The 27,985-nt window shown below is 41.7% G+C and overlaps 1 protein-coding gene and 2 long non-coding RNA genes across 4 annotated transcripts in view; 2 read left to right on the top strand and 1 right to left on the bottom strand.

Annotated features, from left to right (window-relative positions):
* The window catches only part of LOC308593732 (cadherin-10), a 419,208-nt gene that overhangs the window by 31,240 nt on the left and 359,983 nt on the right, over nt 1-27,985 (top strand). The gene's annotated exons all lie outside the window — the stretch shown is intronic.
* LOC308594049 lies at nt 26-10,862 on the top strand. 2 transcript variants are annotated; one of them, XR_014011265.1, is made up of 3 exons: nt 26-102; nt 2,065-2,229; nt 10,182-10,862. It is a non-coding gene; the product is annotated as an uncharacterized lncRNA (long non-coding RNA). The 2 variants fall into 2 exon arrangements; XR_014011266.1 differs by lacking the exon at nt 10,182-10,862 and adding an exon at nt 2,614-3,435 and having other exon boundaries at nt 2,065-2,572.
* Nucleotides 144-27,985, bottom strand: part of LOC308594010 — a 30,482-nt gene continuing 2,640 nt past the window's right edge. Inside the window, exons 2-3 of the long non-coding RNA XR_014011219.1 lie at nt 4,825-4,899; nt 144-308 (exon numbers count right to left, since the gene is read on the bottom strand). This is a non-coding gene — a long non-coding RNA (uncharacterized lncRNA). The remainder of the gene's footprint in view (nt 309-4,824; nt 4,900-27,985) is intronic.

Below are 27,985 nucleotides of genomic sequence, written 5' to 3'. Positions count from 1 at the left end.
GCAATGATTTTGTATTATTGATGCATTCCAAAACAGTATCTCTTTTAGGACTGGCGAAGTTCAACCACTTTCCCATCAGGAAACCAAGACCATGAGATTCTGGTGATTATTTTTTACTCTGGACTTTTAATGGTCTTAGCCTCCCTGCAGCCACCCCTCTCCAATTCAAAAAGTAATATGCATTATGTAACTTATTTAACAATATGTTTACTTGCCTTACAATGTGATAAGTCAATGCTGCTTTCTTCGGGAGCTAAGCTGCTCACTTTGTGGAGTGGGGTCCTGTACTTCTGCTCCACAGTTCTGCCCTGGTGACAAAAACCATATTTTCTGTAAGTCTTACAGCTGAGGGAATCAGGGAAGCATTTCAATGGGACTTGGTTGAGAGTGACCTTCTATCATTTCTGCCCTTGTACACACATGCACAAAGCTACCCTGTTCTTCACAGCCTTATGACATTTGTCCTTCCATAATTGTTTACAATTTAATTCACATATTCCTTTCTAATGAAGGCTTCCCAGCCCACAGGAATAAATGTGATTCTACAGTGTTCAGCACCCCTTCATCTTACCACAAACCAACTCATTCTTCCCAGTTAAGCTAGAGTTTCTAAGCAGCTTTAGAACTCAATTTCCCTTTTTGCCTCCTGCTGTGCACTTTGTGCAGCAGTTTATTTCCTATCTTTAAACAATCTCTCCCTCCCTCGTCCTCTCAAGGTATTTGACATCTCAGCCATGATCAATTGTGAGCTTGCGGGAAAAGCTTGAGAACACACACAAAGACACTAAAGCGAAGTACACAAATGGCCTGGCCACAACAACTTCTAAGCACTTGCACACAAGCTAACTTCTAAACTAATGGAGGGGGAAATTCCATATTTAGCATTTTGAGCAGCAGGATACTATATTAAAAGCCTTTCTGCTTTTGAGAAACTGTTCAGAACTGCAAACAGCAAGGAGAGATTTCACATGCAGATGCATAGCCACAAACAAGAACTTATAGGGAGCTCATTTCTGTAGATAATAATGATAATTACAATACAGTGGTACCTCGGGTTAAGTACTTAATTCATTCCGGAGGTCTGTTCTTAACCTGAAACTGTTCTTAACCTGAATCACCACTTAAGCTAATGGGGCCTCCTGCTGCTGCCACACCGCTGGAGCACAATTTCTGTTCTCATACCTCAGGTTACATACGCTTCAGGTTATATACGCTTCAGGTTACAGACTCCGCTAACCCAGAAATAGTGCTTCAGGTTAAGAACTTTGCTTCAGGATGAGAACAGAAATCATGCAGCGGCAGCGGGAGGCCCCGTTAGCTTAAGTGGTCTTCAGGTTAAGAACAGTTTCAGGTTAAGAACAGACCTCCGGAACGAATTAAGTACTTAACCTGAGGTACCACTGTAACAAAATGATAACATATGAAAGCTTGCCTGGTCGCTTGTAACCAAAAAAAAAAAAAAAAAAAAAAAAGGATCTAGTATGGAGATGGGTCACATACCCTCCAACAGTTCTCCAATGAAAATAGGGACATCCTATTCTACATCAAGAAGCTTCTCCCATGTAAATTCCCATGTAAACATAAAGGTAAAGGACCCCTGGACGGTTAAGTCCAGTCAAAGGCGACTATGAGGTTGCGGCGCTCATCTCACTTTCAGACCGAGGGAATCCAATGTTTGTCCACAGACAGCTTTCCGGGTCATTTGGCCAGCATGACTAAACCGCTTCTGGTGCAATGGAACACTGTGATGGAAACTAGAGCGCACGGAAATGTCGTTTATATTCCTGCTGCAGCAGTACCTATTTATGTACTTGCACTGGTGTGCTTTCAAACTGCTAGATTGGCAGGAGCTGGGACAGAGCAATGGGAGCTCACCCTTTCATGGGGACTCAAACTGCTGACCTTCTGATCGGCAAGCCCAAGAGGCTGAGTGGTTTAGATCACAGTGCCACCCGTGTCCCTCTCATGTATGATCTCAAGGCACAAAAATGTGTCATATACCTGTCACCTTGAGCCAATTACATAATTATTAATTTATTTTTATCATTGTTTTTATCATTACAGTGGTACCTCAGGTTACGTTACCTTCGGGTAATGTAATTTAAAGTTACGGACGCGGCAAACCCGGAAGTGTATACTTCCGGGTTTCGCCATGCGTGTGTGTGCAGAAGCGCTTTGCGCGCTCCGCGCGTGCACAGAAGCAGCGCTTCCGGATACAGACTTTTCAGGGTAAGTACAGACCCCCAGGACAAATTAAGTTCGTATCCAGAGGGTCCACTGTATATCCTGCCTTTTCCCCTGACAGGGACTCAAGATAGATTATGGCTGAAATATTACTTCATTCCATTTTTCTGTTGAAGGTGTTGTACATGATCCCTCCCATCGCACATTTATTCTTTACAACAATCCTGTAAGGTAAATGGGGCTCAAGGTGACAGCCAATTTCAACCTCCTCTCTGGAGGCAGGTTTTTGGGGGAGTATTGGGATACCAGGTGTTATGTACCGAGTTGAATAGGATCCAAAATGCAGCAGCCTAATTGGTCCTAGAACAATAGGATCCAAAATGCAGCAGTCTGATTGGTCCCAGAACAATAGGATTCAGAATGCTGCAGTCTGATTGGTCCTAGATCAATGCAGCAGTATGATTGGTCTGCAGGAGCCACCAATCCAGCTCCAGATGGAAGTGAATCCACAAACTGATTGGCCTACAGGAGAATTCCGGAATTAGCCAATCACGTGCAGCCCATTGTGTAAATAATGTATATAAAGCAGATACTTTGAGGGGACTTTCATTCCTCCTCACCACTATGAGCTGAATAAAGAGCATGAAATCCACTCTTGACTCTGAGTATATTCGCCATGGATTCCCTACAGACATTTGCTGCACTAGGCATGGAAACCTTTCCAAAGGTTGTTCCCAACCTCACCACCACCAGCCTCAAATGATTAATGTAGTTTGGCTGCTGGGTAGCAAGCTGCCATCTCAGAATTCTGCTGGTCATTCTATCCTTCATGGTCAATACATTTAACAACTTAGACTGATAATTTAATACACTGAACACAACTTTGCTTTTTTGACATTTAGAATGGAAATGGTTGTTTTAGGAATTCTACCCACGACATGCACCTGCCCTACCTTATATCTTAAAAACACTTCAAAACTCATTGGTTCAACATTCATTTCATGCCTGAGCATATTCTATTACTATTAATTATTTTTTTGAGATACATTCTGAAGTTTCCTCTCTGTTTCTGGCTCATTTACTTTTCCTCTTCACCATCAATTAATCTACCATTTTTCTTTGTCCTTCCTCTTTCTCTTCTTTAATAATTTTATCTATTATTTATCTATTATAAAACTGTAAGTGCAGTTAACAAATGACAGAGTGGTTTGTTTTATTGTGCTTTATTGATTTGCAGTGGCTAGCAGTGTAGGCACTAAATAAGTACTATTAACAATAATATACCGTATTTTGCGCTCTATAGGACGCACTTTTTCCCTTCCAAAAATTAAGGGGGAATGTATGTGCGTCCTATGGAGCGAATGCAGGCACCTTGACTTCAGCGATAGCAACACGAAGCCTCCAAAGTGCAGAGGGAGCACTCCCTCTGCGCTCCGGAGGCTTCGTGTTGCTTTCACTGAAGCCTGGAGAGCAAGAGAGGTCGGTGCGCACTGACCCCTCTCACTCTCCAGGCTTCAGGGATAGCCGCCTGAAACCTTTGGAGTGCAGCAGGTCCTCGCGCTGCACTCCAAAGGCTTTGGGTTCCTTTTGCTGAAGCCAGAAGAGTCTTGCTCTCCCGGCTTCAGCAGAGAGGGAGACCTGCGCAGCGCCCCTTCAGCGAAGCGGGAGGAGAAATGGAAGGGGCTCCGTTTCTCCTGCTGCTTCGCTGAAGGGGCACTGAGCAGAGAGGGGGAGAATTTTTTTTCCTGTTCTCCCCCTCCTATGGTCCGGTGCATCCTATAGAGTGAAAAATACGGTGTTCTTTATTGTAATATAACTAGGCATATAACATCTATAGAAAAGAAGCCCATTCTTTTCCTTAAATAACTCAGTGTTAGAGGCATGCAACAGCTAGCTCATGGTATCTTCTACTCTCTCTTTTGGTAACATCTGAAAATGCAAAATGTGTGATGAGGCATTATTGTGAGTTTTCCCAACAAATAAAGCAGTGGCCATTGAAGAAATGCCAGAAAATGGGACCATGACTAAGTGGGAACAAGATGTAGCAAATAATATACTGTACATATGAAGACTTGGAAGGGCACAAAGGTCTTCTTTAAATATGCATATAAGGGGAAATTGTTCTAAAGCAATGCTAAGATGATCTATAACTCCACAAATAAAAGTAAAATAAATAAGAACTAAGTGTTGGATATATTGGAAGATACTATTATTGCATGCTGTGGAAGTGCAATTTGGTATATTAGGTTATGAAATCCCATATGATCCTCTACTATTATTATGAAATTATGCTGATGACTCAATAAGGAAAGAACACAAAAAAACTATTTTCATACATAGTAGCAGCAGGAGGAATGCTGTTGGCAAGGAAATGGAGGTTTCATGTAACACCCATTATTAATGAATGGATGAATAGATAAATTTGGGAATTCACTTCAAAGTCTAAGCTGGCACATTTTTCTGACATCAAAAGATTCAGGACAAAGTTGAAATAGTTTTGTACCAAATTGGATCCCCTTTCTTGAGCACTGTCAAAAGAACTTTCTTCTCCCAAAGATGCAGTACAGCTTTGAAATGTTCTGAATTTTAAAGGACCGATTTTAGTTGGGTTTCTCCATATTGCATTGTTTTTCAACTTACTTTATAAGCACTGGATGTGATTGGTTTTTTCATGTTCTTAAAACATAATATTGTGACATTCAAATGCACAGTTGACTATCGAGAGAGAGAGAGAGAGAGAGAGAGAGAGAGAGAGAGAGAGAGAGATTTCAAAATAAACCATCCTGCCTTTATTGTGATTCGAGGACCCGTCCCCCGCTTGGGAATAATAAAGACACTTGGACACAGGATATTAGGTTAATGGGCTACAAAAGGCCACAACTTTATTGATTACAGCAAGTGAGAAGGTATCGGCTTAGGCATTGGACAACTGTAATTTTGACTCCACCCACTCGTAGAGGGGTGAGTCTGATGAGGGGTTAACCACCAGTAGGGAGAGACTGTTGATGAAAATACAACTATAAGCTCTCCCCCGATGTCACCGGGGGTCGTGCCATGGCCCCCCGCCACACAGGACATCGGACAGGATCCACGACCACTGGATTCCTTTAACGGAATACCCTTAATTGAAGGGGCAGGCAATGGCCACACCTTGCCCTTCCATACACCAACAACACATTCCAATGCCTAACCGCCAAATACCAAGAAAGTTGTGACAATTATTACGAGATAGGCGGAAAAAACCAAGAAGCCGGTGCCAATTTGCCAATTGGAAAAAGCTACCAGCCCCCCCGGGCAAGCAGGGCAACCAACCATGGGTCCATAGCAAGGTCAAGCAAGAGGCTAAGCACTAAGGGATTGGTGGGTGGGTGACCTGTGGAAAACAGCTACGCAGTGGTGGGGAGAGCTGGCGCAGCCGCATTTGAGTGGCTAAACCACACTCCCACAGTGTGGTAGTTTGCAGATGCATGTATGTCACTTGATTTCTCATCATTTGAATGCCCACTAAATGATTGCACCTTGCAACTAAATTACCGCAGCGATCCCTCTTGTTGTTCTGGCTTCTGAGATTCAGAATATTTTTTTTCTTGTTTTCCTCCTCCCAAAACTAGGTGTGTCTTATAGAATCATAGAGTTGGAATAGACCACAAGGGCCATCGAGTCCAACCCCCTGCCAAGCAGGAAACACCATCAGAGCACTCCTGACATATGGTTTTCAAGCCTCTGCTTAAAGACCTCTAAAGAAGGAGACTCCACCGCTTCTCTGGAGCAGCAGAAAACAACCTTTCTCCCTCCTCTATATGACATCATTTTATATATTTGAACATGGCTATCATATCACCCCTTAACCTCCTTCTTCTCCAGGCTAAACATGCCCAGCTCCCTTAGCCGTTCCTCATAAGGCATCGTTTCCAGGCCTTTGACCATTTTGGTTGCCCTCCTCTGGACACGTTCCAGTTTGTCAGTGCCCTTCTTGAACTGTGGTGCCCAGAACTGGACACAGTACTCCAGGTGAGGTCTGACCAGAGCAGAATACAGTGGCACTATTACTTCCCTTGATCTAGATGCTATACTCCTATTGATGCAGCCCAGAACTGCATTGGCTTTTTTAGCTGCCGTGTCACACTGTTGGCTCATGTCAAGTTTGTGGTCAACCAAGACTCCTAGATCCTTTTCACATGTACTGCTCTCAAGCCAGGTGTCTCCCATCTTGTATTTGTGCCTCTCATATTTTTTTTTTTTTTTGCCCAAGTGCAATACTTTACATTTCTCCCTGTTAAAGTTCATCTTGTTTGTTTTGGCCCAGTTCTCTAATCTGTCAAGGTCGTTTTGAAGTGTGATCCTGTCCTCTGGGGTGTTAGCCACCCCTCCCAGTTTGGTGTCATCTGCAAATTTGATCAGGATGCCCTTGAGTCCATCATCCAAGTCGTTGATAAAGATGTTGAATAAGACCGGGCCCAAGACAGAACCCTGTGGCACCCCACTAGTCACTCTTCTCCAGGATGAAGAGGAACCACTGATGAGCACCCTTTGGGTTCGGTCAGTCAGCCAGTTACAAATCCACTGAGTGGTAGCATAGTCAAGACCGCATTTTACCAGTTTCTTTACAAGAATATCATGGGGCACCTTGTCAAATGCCTTGCTGAAATCAAGGTAGACTACATCCACTGCGTTCCCTTCATCTACCAGGCTTGTAATTCTGTCAAAAAATGAGATCAGGTTAGTCTGACATGACTTATTTTTCAGAAAACCATGCTGACTATTGGTGATCACAGCATTCCTTTCTAGGTGCTCACAGACTGTTTGCTTAATGATCTGCTCCAGAATCTTCCCTGGTATTGATGTCAGACTGACTGGGCGATAATTATTTGGGTCCTCTCTTTTCCCCTTTTTGAAAATAGGGACAACATTTCTCCTCCTCCAGTCTGCCGGGACTTCGCCTGTTCTCCAGGAATTCTCAAAGATGACTGCCAGTGGTTCTGAGATCACATCTGCCAGTTCTTTTAATACTCTTGGATGCAGTTCATCTGGCCCTGGAGACTTGAATACATCTAAACTAGCCAAGTATTCTTGTACTATCTTCTCAGTTATTCTGGGCTGTGTTTCCTCTGCTGAATCGTTTGCTCCAAATTCTTCAGGTCGGGCATTGTTTTCTTTATCGGAGAAGACTGAGGCAAAGAAGGCATTGAGGAGTTCAGCCCTTTCTGTGTCCCCTGTTTGCATTTCACCATCTTCTCCTCTGAGTGACCCCACTGTTTCTTTGTTCTTCCTTTTGCTACGGACATACCCATAAAAGCCTTTTTTGTTGCTTTTAACCTCTCTAGCAAGCCTGAGTTCATTCTGTGCTTTAGCTTTTCTGACTTTGTGTCTACACGTGCTGCCTATTTGTTTGAATTCCTCTTTGGTGGTTTCCCCCCTTTTCCATTTTTTGTACACATCCTTTTTTAATCTTAACTCAATTAAAAGTTCTTTAGATAGCCACCCTGGCTTCTTTAGGCACCTTCCATGTTTCCGTCTCATTGGTATTGCCTGAAGTTGTGCTTTTACTATCTCCCTCTTAACAAACTCACAGCCATCATGAACTCCCTTTCCTTTTAGTATTACTGTCCATGGGATCTCACCCAGCACTTCCCTAAGTTTTATGAAGTCGGCTTTTTTAAAGTCAAGAAATTGAGTCCTAGTATGCTTGGCTGCTCCTTTCCGCTGTATAGTAAACTTCAGAAGAGCATGATCACTCGCGCCTAATGATCCTTCCACCTCTACCCCACTAACCAGGTCATCAACATTGGTTAGGACCAGATCTAAAATGGCTGTTCCTCTTGTTGCTTCTCCCACTTTCTGGACAATGAAGTTGTCTGCAAGGCCAGTGAGGAATCTGTTTGACCTTATGCTCTTGGCTGAGTTTGACATCCAACAAATATCCGGGTAATTGAAGTCCCCCATTACTACTATCTCCCTTCCTTTTGCATGCTTGGCCATCTGTTCCAGGAAGGCATCATCTATGTCCTCCGTTTGGCTTGGGGATCTATAGTAAACTCCCACAATGAGGCCTCTGTTATTCTTCTCTCCCTTAATTTTGACCCAAATGCTCTCACTTTGGCTTTGAGGTTCTAAATCTTGGATCTCTTCACAGGTATACACATCCCTGACATATAACGCCACTCCTCCTCCTTTCTTGTCTGGTCTGTTTCTCTGAAATAGATTGTATCCCTCCATTATTACATTCCAATCGTGGGACTTATCCCACCAGGTTTCAGTGATGCCTATTATGTCATATTTAGTTTGCTGTACCAAGAGCTCAAGCTCATCTTGTTTATTTCCCATACTTTGCGCATTAGTGTACAGACATTGAAGTCCATTAATCATTCCCCCGTGTCTCTTATTTAAGGATATTTTCCTCCCACCACTAGGTCTGCATGCTGTTTGCTCCATTTGGTCTATGACATTTGGATGATCATCTGCCCTGCAAGCTCTGATAAGCTCCTCCCACAGCTAATCACCTTACTCAACAGAAACCCTGCCCCCTCTGACCTTTGCACAGCGAGAGCAGCTAATCAGCCACAAACACACACACAAGAAAACCCTTTGGTCTGGTGCATCTTATAGAGCGAAAAATACGGTACTCAACTGATTGCACTGATATCTTAGAGTTGCAGAGGACCCTGAAGGTCCACTCCTCTAATCTAATCTTTCTGCTAACTTAAAAACAAAACAAAAAACCCACAACTTAAGCATCCCCCAACAGGTTATCCAACCTCTGCTTGAAAAACCTTCAGCACAGCCACTGGCCGTGTATGCAGTTGGCCTCATTGTCAGAGTGCTTTACCATTGCAACCATTGGTCAACTGAAATCTATCCCAGGTATTTTAAATCCAGTATGTCTAGTCCTGCCCTCTGGAGTAACAAGGGACCAGTCTTTGCACTGTTCAGAATGTGCACATCTGGTGTTTGATCTGTAATGGCTTGCTCACACAAGTCATCGGTCCTGAATTATGTATCAGGCACCTAATTACAAAAATGTATTAATGAATCATGCAGATAGTGATACAAATTCAGATGGACACCCCTGACACTCATAGGATGATTTCCAACTGTCATAGTCAAAGCAAACACATCAACATAAGTGGATTAAATTTGATTTTGGTGCATATACTTAGAGTTTGACTAACGCTGGGTATGACCCATACAGTTTTCATCTTTTATTTGTGCCCCAATGGAAAATTTATTTATTTAAAACATATTCCATCCTACCTTTCCAACAACTGGTCTTCAGAGCAATGTGTGCCCCTTGCGACTGAATCAAAGCCAGCATTATTTCTGGATTATTTTATTTTATTTATTGAATTTCTATACCACCCTGTTCTGTGAACTGGCCTGAGGCCCCTGGGTATAGGGCTAGATATACATTATAATGATAATAATGATGATGATGATGATAATAATACCTGGAGATTTCAGGGTGGTTTACAGAATAAAATCAAAATATAAAACCACAAAATACATAATAAAAATAAAAAACCAATACCCCACCCCCCAAAAAAAATCCACCACATTTTAAAAGGGCATAGGATGTCAATCAAATCAACCAAAGGCCTTGTTTAAAAGGTTTAAAAGGTTTTTTTAATCCAAATATTTATGATGTCATAATAATGTCACACGACAGACAGGTGCGTTGCCATGCCCATCTGTCAAAATCCTTTGCATGGGGTTCCTAAGCTTGGGACCCACAGAGCAAGGGGCATTGAAAGCCCTTGGCTTTGAAAACCTTGGAAATATGCCTGGCAGGTGCCCCACCCATGGCACATAAACATGTGTCTCAAGCAAAATGGTAACAAATGAATTACATATTAGAAGTAGTCAGAACTCAATGAAGAAATTGCAAAGCTTTATAACCTTCACACTCCAGGTTCCTTTATGCTTTCCCACTACCTCACAGAGCAGTAAAGTAGTACACTGAAAACAGAGTAATTCACCTCTTTTCCTCTTCTTTTTTACAGCGTAAATGGTTCCACCAGCCCTGCAGAGCTTAGCGTACCAATTTATTTCATTATGAACAATTGCAGTCTCACGCTTGAGTCTACAGTTCTTTACATACTTCGACTCAAAAAGCATCTTTTATTAGCCATTAAAAGAGCTCTGCCAGATAGTAGTTTAGATCTTCTCATTGATTCATAATCTATTATGGAATTTGTCATATGAAGTGTTGCTGGGTAAAACGACACGACTGTTCATTCTTACATTTAGCGCTAACATTGTTAATGCACTTCTGTAATCTTTATTTCTGTTACAAAATAGATTTTCCTTATGAACTTTGTCAACAATGCATGTGAAAACAGAAAATACTGTAAAACTCCACTGTACACATCCAGTAACCTGTACTCTTTAGGTATATTTAATTTATTGTATGAGGTATGCCCCATTGTTCAAGATCGTCATAAGAAAGAAATATATTCATCCTACAATCAGCTTAAAAGTTGCTTTGCAGTCTTCTTTATTTAAACCATCAGTAGCCCAATTCCATCCTGGCCAATGAGAAGTCTGTCTCTCTTGTACAGGTCTGGCTTGTTCCAGAATGTTCCCCAGTGTCTCACAAATCCAAAAATCTCCTCTTGACAACCCATCTCTGTCATTTTATGGATCAATGGTCTCGTTAGACAGTAAAATTCATGCTAAATTGCTGTTTTAGGGGGTGTTTTTCATTGTCTAGAAAGGATCAATCCATTTTCAATTACTTTCTATGGAAAAGCATGCCTTGTTTTAAGTCCGCTTTGTTTTAAAACAGGACTTCCGAAATGGATTACGGTCTTAAATTATGGTACCACTGTACTCTGGAATATCCCCATACCTCTACTGCTTTCTACAAGAAACAAGACCCACTGAGTTTAGTAGGGATTATTTCCAGGTAAGTGAGTAAAGGCTAGTAGCCTCAATGTGGGATTGTGATAGGATTTACTTGCAACAGTCAAAGAGTGAGCTTTGCATTTTGTTACATTTGTTATAACCAACAAGGGGGGGGGGATAAATTTAACCTACTCTAACTCACCCTGCATATACTGGTATCTCAATCCAGAATGCCACCCACTGAGAAAAATATGGCTGCATTTTCCAGGCCTTCAAGTTAACCAGTTTTTATACAAAGCCAAGAACACAACATAATGTGAAGTGCATTATAGATAGCAAAGTTTTCAGAGCTGGTTCAGATGATCATTGATAAATGACACTCATATGTTGGCTGCCACAGTCCGGCAACCCTATTCAATACATTGAATAGAGAAGTGACAGTTACACAACTTGCCCAATTATGGGAAGACACCCGATTTAATCTTGAGCCAGGCTCCCTCTCCACCAATGAGAACCAGTGACTTTGTACAACTTTTCACAAGCATCTGGTTTTCAACAAACCAACTTTCTCCTTCTTCAATTCCCAAATGTCTAGGGATGCAGATGCCATGTGTACCTCTAGGGTTCAATTTTTAGAATAAAGATATTTACAACTACAGATTAGCATCCCAAATAAAACTGCATGTTTCCAAACTGTTGTTGTGGATTGGGGGGGGGGAAGGAAAAAAATACGTCAACAGAACACAAAAGTGCTCTTTTAGTAACAGTCTTATGTCATCTGCAGCAGCAAGACAGACAACATTTGGACAAGGAAAGGTAGGAACACAGAGAAAACCAATTAATATTTTGAAAGGGGCTGATCTTATGATAGGATATGAACTGAGAAAAACATTTGAAAAATGCCACCCTTCTGAAAATTATGCATTCACTTTTGTGGATAAATGCCCTGAATATGAAATATTTTTGGTAAAGCAGAAATATCTGTGGAAAGTATTCACACATTCCTGCAAACGACTTCCCTTGCTAATCTGTGTGATCTTAAAAGTGAGATTATCATGTCTACCCAACCATACACATGAGATGTAGAGGTCTGTTAATACACAAGACTAATACTTTGTGTATGTCTGCTTGTTCTTTGCCAATTTTTGAGGCCTTTTTTGGAGGGGGGGTTGAATTTTATTACAGCATTTATTATCAGTCTTCTCTTGGTACAGAAGTAGAAACTTCAGGGCAATGTACATAAACAATTTGTGCATTGAAGCCAAACATTTTTCCCCCTAGAGACATTGCTAGGAATTACCTCCATGTTGTCTCCACTAATTGCTTTATGCTTTTATCCATGGTTTCCAAGTCAACAGACCTTTTTATCTTTGAGAAAGATAATTAAAGGCCCAATTTTACTCTCATTCACATTGGTGTAAATCCTGATCCATGCAAGGCTGCAGGAAAAAAAATCTCCCAGGATAGACACCTAGCACAACAGAGCACAGTATAATATAGATAGTCAAAGTTCAGAAAAGCAAGCCGCAATGAAATAAACTTTAGCATTTATGTGGGCATTTCCCCATGTGGTTTCGTTATATATATTATATCTATAATCCTCACCATAACCCTGTGGAGTAGGCCAGTATTATAATTTTCGTCAAATTTTGCATGGCAGTCGGGTGGCTCCCTGAGGGAGACAGTGACTTGCCTAAATTAGAAGCTTATCTCTCAACTATTATTTGAATATCAGATGTTGCAACACATAACTCGGGTCCACAATCTCTCAACAACACTACTCCCACAGCCCCTTCTTAATGGTAGTCTGGCAACATTACTCTTCTTCTAACAGCAAATGAGAAAGAAGAAACTTGCAACTAAGAGAAATACTTTTTTGTTAAGTTTATGTATCTTAAATGATTAATTCATCTAATCCCACATTTGAAGTACACTATCAAAATCTATGCCCAGGAATTCAAATTCACAATGGTGCTGTTAAAAGAGCAAATAGAAATATTCCCCACTTAGATGTATCCACAAGGGTAGCACTGGCTAGTACTTAAACTACTGCCATATTTCTATATGCTGATGACAATGTAGTGTGTGCACACTCAGAAGATGACATCCAAGCCATCCTAAATATCTTCACAGAAGCTTATGAAAAGCTTGGTCTATCCCTCAGCATCCAAAAAACCACAAAGTGCTGCACCAACAAGCACAAAAACAACCCCTCTGCAGTGCCACAAATCCAACTCAATGGTGCAACACTGGAAAGTGTTGGTCACTACCTGGGCAGTTATCTTTCCACAAAGGCTGACACTGATGCTGAAATCCAGCATCGCCTGAGCTCTGTGAGTGCAGCTTTCTCCCCACTAAAGTGCAGTGTGTTTGAGGACTGGGACATTTGCAGGGAAACCAAAATGCTTGTTTACAAAGCTATTGTACTACCAACCTTACTGTATGCTTGTGAAACATGGACCACTTATAAACGCCATCTCCAACTCCTCGAAAGATTCCATGAATGGTGTCTCCCAAAAATTGTACATATCTCTTGGGAAGACAAGCAAACTAAGGCCAGTGCACTGGAAGAAGCAAAGATTATCAGTCTCGAAGCAATGATTCTTCAACATCAACTTTGTTGGACTGGTCATGTTGTTCGGATGTCTGATTATCATCTTCCAAAGCAACTGCTCTATTCTAAACTTAAAAATGGAAAGTGTAATGCTGGTGGTCAGCAAAAGAGTTTAAAAGACTTCCTTAAGGCAAATATTTAAAAAATGCAGTATAAACACTGACAATAGGGAAACAGTAGCCTCTGAGCGCTCCAACTGGAGAACAGCCTTTACCAAAGGTGTCATAGACTTTGAAGACGCTCAAACTCAGAAAGAAAGGAGAAACGTTCTAAGAGGAAGGCACATTTGGCAAACCCTCACCATGATCAACTCCAGCTCGGAAACCTATGTCCCCACTGTGGAAGGACATGTGGATCCAGAATTGGCCTCCACAGTCACTTACAGACTCACTGTTAAGACCGTGATCATGGAAGACAATCTTATTTGGCTACGAGTGCTCGCCGAAGAAGAAGATGCTACTAATATAAATCGTTATTGATTCAATGCTTTAATCTTTTGGGTTACTACATAAACCTTAAATCTCCTTGATATTTCTGCCAATAGGTTTAGATGTGAGCTTGTTGGGGGTTTTTTAAATCAACAGAAGAGGGGCCAGTAAAATGTATCAATCTTCTGAGTATGCTCCTCAAAAGAAAGGGAAAGAGGGTACCGTATGTAAGTAAGACAAGGACAGAAAACAAGTAAAAATTCTACAAAAATTGATAAGATATCGCTGTTGTCCCTCCTTCATGCTGGACAAGGTGTATGGACTCTGGTTGAATTGCCAGAATGCCACTCCCCTCATCCCCACCCCAGTTGCTAGACTACAACTTCTCTCTTCACTGACTGTTGACCATGCTGGCTAGCATTAATGGGCACTGAATGAGCACAATGAGGATTCCAGCTCCTCCTTAAATGGTTGAATCCACCAAAACACATCACTGAACCTAAACGGCTTTCTCCATGAATGCTCTATGGCCTCTGTTATGATCCACAACTAGCAAGTGGACTTCTCTCTTCTGAGAAGCATGGAAATGGCAGTTCCCACCCGCCCATTTCCTACTTTGCCCCAGTACCTGTAGAATGGCTGAGATGGCTTGGGAGAAGATACCAATGCAGTTTCTTTCCATGCCACCTGGAGGCAGCATGAAATGGATCCATGGAAGAGTAAGAACCATTATCAGCAATATAAGAATCAGCTGTCAAAAACATGGCATTAACAGGGGTTGCAGGGAGAAGCAAAAGCAAGAGAGTGAGGGAGAGGGAGAGAGAGAGAACATTGCTTTTCAAAGCTGTACAAAATGCCTTGAAAATCAAACAAACAGATTCAGAGTGGAGAAGCAACAGCAATTATGTTTCATGATCATGTACACAGTTGTCATGGGAAGCTGCTCTCAACTACCAAATACTCAGATTATTATTCCACACGATGAATCCCCTCTTGCACTCATTAAGGGGAGTACCAGAGTGCGAATAAAGTGAGGGAACAAGACAGCAGCTTTAAGAGGCTCCCTTCTCCCTGCCCTCAGATAAAAGACCCAAACACGCCCTGTGTGAACAAAATCTGCACCAACTGCAAACACAGCAAATAATTACAGTTTGGGTTTCCACCTGCCCATTTCACCTCAGCTTGTTCTGGCTTTGCAGCGAAGTGAAGGGGCTATTTTTATTATTATTATTTCAAGCTCTGCTGCCTCTGTATCATTAATTAACCATGCAGGAGTTAAATGGTTGCACCACCACTTCTGCTCTTTACAATGTCATTAGGCAGCCCTCCAGGAAAAAAAAAGTAGCCTCTGTAGAGCAATCTAATTAATGTGAGACAGGGCAAAACCTGCACATTACCCAGCTCTTCAAATGGTCACAGGGGATTCTGACAGGAGTATAAGTCAGTTGTATGATAGCACAAGTGTTCAAAGAATCAAGCTTCTGGAACCTGGCACATCAGAAGGACTAGAGTCGACCTGTTGTTGAGGATGCATACCTGAGAGTTTATTAAGCAAGACATTTAGGAATATTGACTTGGGCCTAATCATCTGTTCTGAGAGGATCTGAATGAATCCATTCCCCATTGCTTAAGTTTGCACTTAGGTAGGTATGGAGGTTTATATGAGGATTTATGGGTTTGGGCCATACCTGCATATGTTAGTCATTTCAAGCTGGTGGGAGCTGAGGTAACAACAATCTTATATGTTTTCCTTTTCTGCCTGTTCACCAAAAGCACTGTTTTACTCATCACAGATGATTTAGCAAGTGGCTATTTTGAAGTCCACCCCACTTCATAAATCCATTGTCCAAACATCACAGTAGAAGGTGGCATTGATTTCAACACTGGTGGTTGGTTGGTTGGTTGATTGATTGAGGAGATGTCATAAATTCTGAAGAGAAAACTCCAACAACTTAAGCAGATCCAGTTGGTTTCAAAACATATTGTTTCACATGATCAGGTGACCACAGCTGGGTTTCACATTTGTCACATTCACTAGTAAATGTGAGTGGAAGGGGGGGGGAATCCTTTGGCCCCAATTCATGGCATATTTCCCCTTTTCTGTCATTAACTGGTTCAGAGCAGTGAAGACCGGTCTTCTCAACCTGATATCTTCCAGAGGCTTTGGACTACAACTCCAATAACCCTTTACCATTGATGACGTCGTAGGCTGGAGCTGATGGGATTTGTAAAATGCACAGCACCAGGATGGGGAAAAGGTGGTCTAGACATTTGTGGCCACACTTCTAATTTTGGTATCAGGACCAGTGCAATCTGTTCTGGAAGGAGCTGCACTCGTTCTGCAGGAACTGGAGGATCCAATCTGTGTTTGGAGTCCCACTGGAGTGCTTAAGCCCAGCTTTGGCTAGTTTGCCACCTATGTCAATTCCTGGACCACAACAGCCTGGCTTCAGCTGTGCATACTCTAGTGACCTCCCTCTTGGAATAATACAACATGCTGTATATGGGGCTACCCCTGAAAATGGTGCGAAGGCTGCAGCTAGTGCACAATATCATCTCTAGGTTGGTGATTGGAGTAACCTGATGGGACCATGTGTCACTAAACCTGAAAGCAGCACATTGGCTGTCAGCAAGGTAGCTACCAGATTCGATTCAAGGTGTCAGGACTAGGACATAAAGTCTTAAAAGATTTAGGGTCCAAGTACCCAAAAGAGTACCACCCCCTCCAATAGAAACCATCTTGTGCCTGTGTCTATTTCATTCAGGAAGAATGTTCACCCTGATTACCAGGTATTTGATGGTTTAAAAAAACTGTTGCTGGCAACCTTGGTATTATTATTAATAAGGGTATGTGACTGCTTTTAGGACTCCCTATTGTTTTTCAATGTCTTTATTTCATTTTATTTGCCTTTTTAATAGCTTATCTGCCACTCAGGGCTCCTGTGGGAGGAAGGGAAGGATCGAAAATTATGAAAGAAATAAAGAACTGGGTAGCCTTCCTCCAATCCCATACAAGAAACAAGAATGGTATCCGTAAGGAAAGTATGCATGTTCACACATGCAAGTCCATCACCTGATGACAAGAGTCACAGGAAAATCTGTATAGGTGAAACCACAGGTAAATAAACCACAAGATGCAACATTCGTATCAATGTGCAATGGATAGTTCAAAGTATCACTGAACACATGGCAGGCAGGTGAGAGGATATGTGCACATCATCTACACCCCTGTACTACACCCTGATTTCACAGAACATGTGTATACAGTGGTACCTCGGGTTAAGAACGCAATTCATTCTGGAGGTCTGTTCTTAACCTGAGGTACCACTTTAGCTAATGGGGCCTCCCGCTGCCGCCACACCATTTCTGTTCTCATCCTGAAGCAAAGTTCTTAACCCGAGGTACTATTTCTGAGTTAGTGGAGTCTGTAACCTGAAGCATCTGTAACCTCAAGCATCTGTAACCCGAGGTACCACTGTATATACTACAAGTGTGTGCATAATGCAGGGCTCTTGCCATGTGATAATGAACTCTAGAAAATAAGAGGTTTCTTTCAATCATATATATAGACTTCCCCAGTCTGTGTACATGTCAACCCCTGTTAAGAGTTCTAATTTTAAACCAGCCCAATTATCCACATATCCCACACGCAGCCAGGAGCAAGAATGTCTTCACCTTTTTTTAAAAAAAAAACAAACACAAAACTTTATTATTCACATGTCTGCAGACCTTGGACAATACTTTGGAGCAGAAAACATAAATATAAGTTTGGTTACCAAATATTCTGAAAACATAACATTGCATTTGTGCTTTTAATTTGGATGAGTGAAGGGTAAACAAGAATGCTAAATCCCACTGTACGGCAGGAAACTTCAAGGAATTTTCACAATGTAAAAGACAATTTCAACCTTGAAAACACACATGAAGCATTTTCAACTCATTTGAACTCTGAATTGATTTCTGCTAAACATGACTCAAGGCTACAAAATTTTTATTTAAGTTACTGTTGCATCATCTGTCCCTCTAACAAGATGTCAAAAATAGCCTCTGGTCTACCTCCAACCGAGTTCCTCTTATCTTTTCCAGAAACCCATCTGCTACATCAATGAAAACAGACTTCACTTCCAAATGTATTTTAAGCATGTGTATTGAATCTGATTGTTACCTAACATTTCTTTTTTAAAAAAGAAGTGAATGCCACAAATTGATCTTACCCATGAATATTTGGATTAAGCAGATACATAAAAGCTATCCCCTTACCCCATGTTGAAGAGAATTTAACTTTAGGCTTCCTTTGGAGTGCAACTAGTAGGTAGATGGAGAGAAAGTTCTGCTTAGTATATTTTGTTTAATCAAGTTTAGATTACAATTAACATAAGCAGACAACTTCAAAGGATTTTGCATTCACAGTTCTGAATTTGGAAATTCCACTTTGTTTATAAATCCTAGAAACACAAATTAAAGGATGAACCAAGACCTTTCCATTCAAGATGTTTTATTTATGGATTTACTTATTCTTGCTCACTAGCTGCGGGGGGTTAGTGGGTTTAGCTATTCATCTCAGATGTGAGGTTGTAAAATACGGCATTTACTGCCTCAGAGTTTAAGTAGGAAGAGGACTCCCACCATGGTGTTCCCAGTGCCCGGAACACCACCTGCAGCTCTGCATTCAAAACCACCTCTTTTTTCCAGCTGCTTCAGCCCTCATAGATGTCAAGGGCAACACAAGTAGAAAATGGCCATGGGTCCCCACATCAAATCCTGCCTCATCGTTGCATGGCTCCTTCTAGCTTCTCTGTGCTTGGTGCAATTTCTGCAGCAGGGAGGTTCCCCATTTGTTTTTTGAAGCCTGAGAGATCAAGGTCCTTCATCAAGAACACATGGAGCCCCCAAAAGTAGAAAAGGGTCTCCATTGTAGGAGTTACAGATGGATATGGGGAGGCTGAACATGGGGGGAGAAGGGAGGATGAAAAGTGCAGTTCTGTAGCTCTTTTCTACTCTTGTTGCCCTTTTGCAGCTGTAATATCTAAAGAGGGCTGAGTTATACAAAACTATACTAAGTAGTAGATCCATGTTCTTTCAAGCAAGGAGTGGAATGAAAATTTCCAAATTTCCCTTGATGAACACACTTCACTAGAAACGAAACTGCAGAAATACCAGCTATCACTCTAGTAGCCTAATTAGCAATGTAGAGTTATTAAATAGGCAATTAATGTCCCAGAGATTAATGTCCTGCTGGAGAGATTTGAATTAAATAGCTTTTGGACTCATAGTAAACAAAGGGGAATTTTTCGCCTAGATATCGATCCAATCTGCAATGCTCCAAACACAACCTCCTTTCACATGGAAGCTCATTTGAATTTGGCTGATAAGTCAATTCACAGAAAGTAGGATCAAATGGTTTGGAGAGGCTACATATTCTACAGGAAGATTTAAAATTTTGTTTCAGGAACCTTAATCGACCCTAGCATCATGCAAAGCAGTTTCTGCTGGGCTTTCTCCATTGTCAGAGGCAGTTGTGCTTCTGAATATCAGTTGCTAGAAACTGCAGGAAGGAAGAATGATCTGGCACCCAGGTTCTGCTTATGGGTTTCCTGCAGACATCTGCTACAGGAAGTGTAGCAAAAAACCCCCACAACCTTTTTAAACAATATTTTGTCATCTCCATCCATTTCAAAAAAATGCTATAAGTGAAACAAAATAAGCAAGTCATTTACAAAAAAGAGAGTCACAGTGTGGTCAGTGGAACTCAACAAATAGTGAAAGGATTCATAAGGCTAAAATGTTTAAAAGTACCCCCCCCCAAAAAAGTCCTTTTTGTTGGGGATAATTCAGACTGAAATTCCCTGGTGCCAAAAAAAGGTTATTTATGTATGTCACTACTGTTGTCAGCCCAAAAATAGAAAAGGAGCAAGGTCCAAACCAAAGAAGAATGACAACTTAAGTTGACAGATTACTTGATATTTCAGTTGGTCGGCTAAGCCCTGGTTGCCTTTACAAACTACCCTTTCCTGATTTTAATGCAGGAGGAGGAGAAATGAAGAGTGGAAACAAGGCAATTAACTAAATACAGTGGTACATACGCTTCAGGTTACAGACGCTTCAGGTTACAGACTCCACTAACCCAGAAATAGTACCTCGGCTTAAGAACTTTGCTTCAGGATGAGAACAGAAATCGTGCAGCGGTGGCACAGTGGCAGCAGGAGGCCCCATTAGCTAAAGTGGTGCTTCAGGTTAAGAACAGTTTCAGGTTAAGAGCAGACCTCTGGAACGAATTAAGTTCTTAACCTAAGGTACCACTGTACTGGAATGTCAATATGTTGCTTGTAGTCAAATGTATATTCTTGGTTAATAATAATAATAATAATAATAATAATAATAATAATTTATTTATACCCCACCCATCTGACTGGGTTTCCCCAGCCACTCTGGGCTCCCTATCAAATATTAAAAACACAATACAGCATTAAACATTAAAAACTTCCTTAAACAGGGCTGCCTTCAGATGTCTTTTAAAAGTAGGATAGTTGCTTGTTTCCTTGACATCTGATGAGAGGGCGTTCCACAGGTCAGACACCACTACCGAGAAGGCAGAGAAGGTTAACCTTGTCTACTAATAAACTAATAACCAAGAAGGTTAACCATGTATACTAATAAACTGGAGGGTCTCAACCGCATGGAGCCATATTGCTGTGCATATTTCGGTCACCCCAGCCTCTTCAGAGGAGCAAAAAACATACACGTTGCAGAGTTCCCCAAAAATAGACCACAGGTACAGTGGTACCTCAGGTTACAGATGCTTCAGGTTACAGACTCCACTAACCCAGAAATATTACCTCGGGTTAAGAACTTTGCTTCAGGACGAGAACAGAAATTGTGCGGAGGTGGCGCAGCGGCAGCAGGAGGCCCCATTAGCTAAAGTGGTACCTCAGCTTAAGAACAGTTTCAGGTTAAGAATGGACTTCCAGAACTAATTATGTTCTCAACCCACCCAAGGTACCACTGTAATTGTACTTCATCCAGCAGAGCTTTACTGCTACTGAAGACAAATGAGCATAATGGTCATAAATCCAATAAATTCAGGATTGGCACTGTCCATAAGAAATCCAGTTGCAGCAGACTTAACAATAACTTATAATAAGATGAAACCTTAACACTGTATCATACAGAACACCACAGCAGAACAAGAGAGATTGAAAGAGAAAGTGAGAGAAACCCAGGATCCTCCTGGGCTGACTATTATAGTCAGCATAACCTTGACAGAAAGGACAACAGAATAATAATAATAATAATAATAATAATAATAATAATAATAATAATAATAATAATAATAATAATAATTTTTATTTATACCCCGCGCTCCCCAGCCAAGGCTTACAAGTGCGGCTTACAAGGAGTAATAAAAACAAGTTGAATGATTACAACTTAAAAACAAAATTAAAATACAACATTAAAATATTAAAACATTAAAATATTAAAATGTAGCCTCATCGCAGGAGGAGAAGGAAAGGAAAAAAGAAAGAGAGGGAGGGAATCAAATTGGCTCCAAGCCAAAGGCCAGACGGAACAACTGTCTTACAGGCCCTGAACCAGTTTAAATCAGCTGTACTCAGCTTCCCAGAAGAAACAACCCAAACATCAGAAACCTTCTGCCTGCTTCTTTCACAAATAAACAAACCTTCTAGAACCCTCTTGAATTAAGTCAAATAGGAAAGATCTCTGCACATCAGATCACTTAGTACTTTCTGTACTAAGAAATGCAAACTGACAATTTCACATACCTCTTAACAGTGCTATTTTTCTAGAAAAAGAGGTGCTGGAACTCACCATGAATGCACCCACCTGAGAGGTGCCACAACTGAGTTCCAGCAAGTTCCGGCTGATAAAAAGCCTTGCCCATAAATATGCCACTGTCCAACAGAGTTGCTCAACTGACAGTAAAGCTTGTATCAGTGGATGGGGGGGAGGCATTTTTCAGCAACTCCCTTCTCCCTGCAATTTTTAACCCCCGCTAACTCTGTTCTGAAGAAACTGAAATTGACCAATAATATGAAGAATTACAAGACCTTATAGAAGTGACACCAAAGAAGGATGTTCTGCTCATTATAGGGGATTGGAATGCTAAAGTAGGGAATCAAGAGATAAAAGGAACAACTGGCAAGTTTGGCCTTGGAGATCAAAATGAAGCAGGGCAAAGGCTAATAGAGTTCTGCCAAGAGAACAAGCTGGTCATCACAAACACGCTTTTCCAACAACACAAGAGACGACTCTACACATGGACATCCCCAGATGGGCAACATCGAAATCAGATTGATTATATTCTCTGCAGCCAAAGATGGAGAAGCTCTATACAGTCAGCAAAAACAAGACCTGGAGCTGACTGTGGCTCAGATCATCAGCTTCTTATAGCAAAATTCAAGCTTAAACTGAAGAAAGTAGGAAAAACCACTGGACAGGTAAGATACAATCTAAACCAAATCCCTTATGAATACACAGTGGAAGTGAGGAACAGGTTTAAGGATTTAGATTTGCTGGACAGAGTGCCTGAAGAACTATGGGTGGAGGCTCGTAACATTATACAGGAGGCAGCAACTAAAACCATCCCAATGAAAAAGAAATGCAAGAAAGTAAAGTGGCTGTCCAACGAGGCCTTACAAATAGCGGGGGAGAGAAGGCAAGCAAAATGCGAGGGAGATAATGAAAGATACAAGAAATTGAATGCAGATTTCCAAAGAATAGCAAGGAGAGACAAGAAGGCCTTCTTAAACGAGCAATGCAAAGAAATAGAGGAAAGCAACAGAATGGGAAGAACCAGAGATCTGTTCAAGAAAATCGGAAATATGAAAGGAACATTTCGTACAAAGATTACCATAATAAAGGACAAAAGTGGTAAAGACCTAACTGAAGCAGAAGACATCAAGAAGAGGTGGCAAGAATACACAGAGGAATTATACCAGAAAGATATGGATGTCTCGTACACCCCAGGTATTGTGGTTGCTGACCTTGAGCCAGACATCTTGGAGAGTGACGTCAAATGGGCCTTAGAAAGCACTGCAAATAACAAGGCCAGTGGAAGTGATGGTATTCCAGCTGAACTGTTTAAAATTTTAAAAGATGATGCTGTTAAGGTGCTACACTCAATATGCCAGCAAGTTTGGAAAACTCAGCAGTGGCCAGAGGATTGGAGAAGATCAGTCTACATCCCAATCCAAAAGAAAGGCAGTGCCAAAGAATGCTCCAACTACCGCACAATTGCACTCATTTCACACGCTAGCAAGGTTATGCTTAAAATTCTACAAGGAAGGCTCAAGCAGTATGTGGACCGAGAACTCCCAGAAGTGCAAGCTGGATTTAGAAGAGGCAGAGGAACCAGAGACCAAATTGCAAACATGCGCTGGATTATGGAGAAAGCTAGAGAGTTCCAGAAAGACATCTACTTCTGCTTCATTGACTATGCAAAAGCCTTTGACTGTGTTGACCACAGCAAACTATGGCAAGTTCTTAAAGAAATGGGAGTGCCTGATCACCTCATCTGTCTCCTGAGAAATCTCTATGTGGGACAAGAAGCTACAGTTAGAACTGGATATGGAACAACTGATTGGTTCCAAATTGGGAAAGGAGTACGGCAAGGCTGTATATTGTCTCCCTGCTTATTTAACTTATATGCAGAATTCATCATGCGAAAGGCTGGGCTGGATGAATCCCAAACTGGAATTAAGATTGCCGGAAGAAATATCAACAACCTCAGATATGCAGATGACACAACCTTGATGGCAGGAAGTGAAGAGGAATTAAAGAACCTTTTAATGAGGGTGAAAGAGGAGAGCGCAAAATATGGTCTGAAGCTCAACATCAAAAAAACAAAGATCATGGCCACTGGGCCCATCACCTCCTGGCAAATAGAAGGGGAAGAAATGGAGGCAGTGAGAGATTTTACCTTCTTGGGCTCCATGATCAGTGCAGATGGTGACAGCAGTCACGAAATTAAAAGACGCCTGCTCCTTGGGAGAAAGGCGATGGCAAACCTAGACAACATCTTAAAAAGCAGAGACATCACCTTGCCAACAAAGGTCCGTATAGTAAAAGCCATGGTTTTCCCAGTTGTGATGTATGGAAGTGAGAGCTGGACCATAAAGAAGGCTGATCGCCGAAGAATTGATGCTTTTGAATTATGGTGGTGGAGGAGACTCTTGAGAGTCCCATGGACTGCAAGAAGATCAAACCTCTCCATTCTGAAGGAAATCAGCCCTGAGCGCTCACTGGAAGGACAGATCGTGAAGCTGAGGCTCCAATACTTTGGCCACCTCATGAGAAGAGAAGACTCCCTGGAAAAGACCCTGATGTTGGGAAAGATGGAGGGCACAAGGAGAAGGGGACGACAGAGAATGAGATGGTTGGATGGTGTTCTTGAAGCTACCAGCATGAGTTTGATCAAACTGCGGGAGGCAGTGGAGGACAGAAGTGCCTGGCGTGCTCTGGTCCATGGGGTCACGAAGAGTCGGACATGACTAAACGACTAAACAACAAAACTCTGTTCTGATGGGTCATTTGATGCTTCCCTTCATGTTTTGCTGAGAAAAACCTTATTGTCGGCTGAGCAACAACGCTGGACACAATCCAACAACTAGAGAGTTATCTCCCTCCACCCCCAAGTGTGACTTACATCTATGTAAATATGAATAGGATTGCAGAATAAAACTGTGTTTATTTTTCTTGTTGCTATAATATTAACTTGGTTGTCAAAAAGTGGTGGTTGGCTTGAAGAAGCATGAGTGTCATGAAGTAAGGCAATATATGAAGCTAAATAGTATAACCTTCTGTTTCTATTAACTGTTAGCCAATGTCAAGCTTTCTACTTTCACTACAACTTCCCAACATTTTCTGATGGTGTACAAACTAACAGCACAATCCTACACAAGTCTACTCAGAAGTAAACCCCCCTTGAGTTCAAGAGGGCTTACTCCCAGGTAAATGGATATAGGGCAGTAGCCTAAATAATTCACATAATAATAAAATGTCCTTGGAAGAGATGCACTTTCATACCAAAGAAAAGCATTCTAGATAAGAAAGTCTTTTTTCTGGTTTGAAAGGGCCATTTTCCCACATGTGAAAAATTCCACTGGGATTCTCAAATGTAACATTTAACTATGAATTTAGGAGGAACCTTCTATTTCAGCCACTTTAGTATAATACTTTCTTAACTCTGCATTTTCAGTTAAAAGAGCATTGTTTTACCCAAGGCTGCAACCTGATTAATGGAAATTTGATTGATTAACCATATCACTTTAATTATGTGATCCTATATGGTTTTCCCAGTAGTGATGTATGGAAGTGAGAGCTGGACCAAAAAGAAGGCTGACTGCCGGAGAATTGATGCTTTTGAATTGTGGTGCTGTGGTAGACTCTTGAGAGTCCCATGGACTGCAAAAAGATGAAACCTATCCATTCTGAAGGAAATCAGCCCTGAGTGCTCAATGGAAGGACAGACCCTGAAGCTGAGGCTCCAATACTTTGGCCTCCTCATGAGAAGAGAAGACTCCCTGGAAAAGACCCTGATGTTGGGAAAGATTGAGGGCACAAGGAGAAGAGGACGACGGAGGACAAGCTGGTTGGACAGTGTTCTCGAAGCTACGAACATGAGTTTGACCAAGCTTTGGGAGGCAGTGGAAGACAGGAGTGCCTGGCGTGCTCTGATTCATGGGGTCAAGAAGAGTTGGACACGACTAATTGACTAATTGACTAAATAACAAAAATATACTGTAAATCTACTCAGAACTAAGCCTCAATGGATTCAATAGGATTTGTGCCTACGTAAATGAGTATAGCAGGACATACAACTTAATTTCTGTGCAGGGCCATCTTACCCATTGGTGCCGGGGTGCAGGGCACCCAGGCGCCAGGCTCTCTGGGGCGCCAGGCCCAGAGTCTGGGGTCCGAGAGTTGAGTCTGGGGAAGAGCCTGCCCGTCGGTTGGTGCGCTGCAGCCAGCTCTTCTGCTGGGGGTGGCTCTGTGTTGCAAATTCAGGAGCGACTGAGCCAGCGAGACACTGAGGCGGCTGGCCAGCTCCACCCTCCTGCACACCTGGGACTAGAGGTGGGGTGCTGGGTGGATCTTTGCACCCCGGCGGCGCATATGCTTAAGACAGCCCGGTTTCTGTGATACCTCAGATATTGCATATGCATCTCGCCTCAACTTTTCAATTATGGTGAAATTGCAAAAAACACCAGTGTGTCTCTCTCTCCCCCCCCCCTTGTGAGTTTCCACATACATTTGAGTAGCTGAGAAGAGAGGAGGGTATCTTCTTTATTCATAAGAATTCTTAAAATTCTACATTCCTGCATTCATTCAATCATTCCCCAAATTTACTTCTCCACCAATATACCAATCTGGTCAACAAGTCTCAGTTGGCAAATTGTTCACTTAAAAAGAACTCACAGCATGGCAAAGGCTCAGTTCATACTTCAGTTTATAAGATGTCTAAGGGGCTAACTATAACTTACACAGAAATGCATATAATGAAGTTCTGACAGTGCTTTTGGTTTTTTAAAAAAGGGTTTTTCTGAGAGAGCTATTTGAAGTGAAGGATGATGGGGTGGGGTGGGGTTTGATAATCCCTCCCCCGTCACTTTTTTCTTCTAAATCACCCCACCGTGAAGGAACTTTTCCTAAAACAAAAGGGGTGTCCCTAATTTGGTTACTTATATGCACGTAACATGTAGTTTTGCCTAGAAGCAATTAATTTTTCTTGGGGACTTAAGCACTACTTAATTAGTAACACAATGCACACAATTCATATTTTCACTTAAAAGTACTTTTCTCCAAAGGCCTAACTTTAAAAGTTCCATTCAGCAGGGACAAAAAGTGTTGCAAACATTTCATAGAATTATTTTGGTATACACACACATATCAAATATCACGAGACATTTTATATCTCACTTTTAATATCTCAGTGACGTTAACATGAAGTTTTACTGCAATGATTTCTAGAAACGGTATAACACTGTGGCAGAAATGGCAAAGCTATATAACAAACTTAAAAGCTTTTAAAAAAAAAAAAATCTGAAGGGGGCATAAATATTTTTTTTAAAAGGCTCCAGCCAGCACCGTGCCATTCAGAAGTGTTTTATATCAGTATATATATTAAGACACATACAAGTTAGAGCAGCCGGCACTAAATCTGAGAATACGCTATTAGAACTGAAATAAAAGGTGATGGAATATGTGATACAAAAGCAAAACTGACTATGGGCTGATTTTAATGTTGTATCTACTGCATGGAGCCCACCAAAACCATGCTCTTAAACAGCGGGCAGGGTGGACAATTATGCTTCTGTCAATCTCTGGTACTGGACAATCTTTTCTATTTCATATATATAATTTTTACTAGGTTTGTCCCCCCCCCCCCCACAAAATTTGACATAGTGGCTCCACCTCCTTGTGGGGACACATTGTGGGCAAGCCACCAAGCCTCCCCCCTCAGTGTGGGGGGCAGGGCTGCGTCCCGCCTTATGCTTGGGAAGACTGGCCATGCCAATTAGCCAAGCAGCCAATCAGGCAGCTTGGGGGCATGGCTGGGGTCAGTTTAAACCATGGCACAACGCTGAATCACCCCTTTTCAGTCTCGCACCATGGATCTGCAGCTTCAACCCCTTCCTCTTCACTTCCTTCTGTTAGTTTCTGTTTGCCACTGTGCAGTGCTTTGGAGTCACAAGACTCTGTTTACATTCCAGAGACATTCCAGGATGTTGGAAGTCTCACGGGAGATGGATGTGACTTTACTGGTTCCCTGTTCCTTTGTTTTTCAGTTGCTCTCTGCCTTTCACAGAGAGAGGATGATTTCTTTTCTGTTTGCGTAGCTAGAAAATAAAGCATAGCGATGTAGCCATAAATCTCATCACTTCCGTGTGCTGCTTTGATT

The sequence above is a fragment of the Podarcis bocagei genome (assembly GCF_964188305.1).
Source record: "Podarcis bocagei genome assembly, chromosome: 8".
NCBI classification, from domain to species: Eukaryota; Metazoa; Chordata; class Lepidosauria; order Squamata; family Lacertidae; genus Podarcis; species Podarcis bocagei.
The sequence above is the reverse complement of the archived record's forward strand: the minus strand, read 5'-3'. Positions and strand labels throughout refer to the sequence as shown.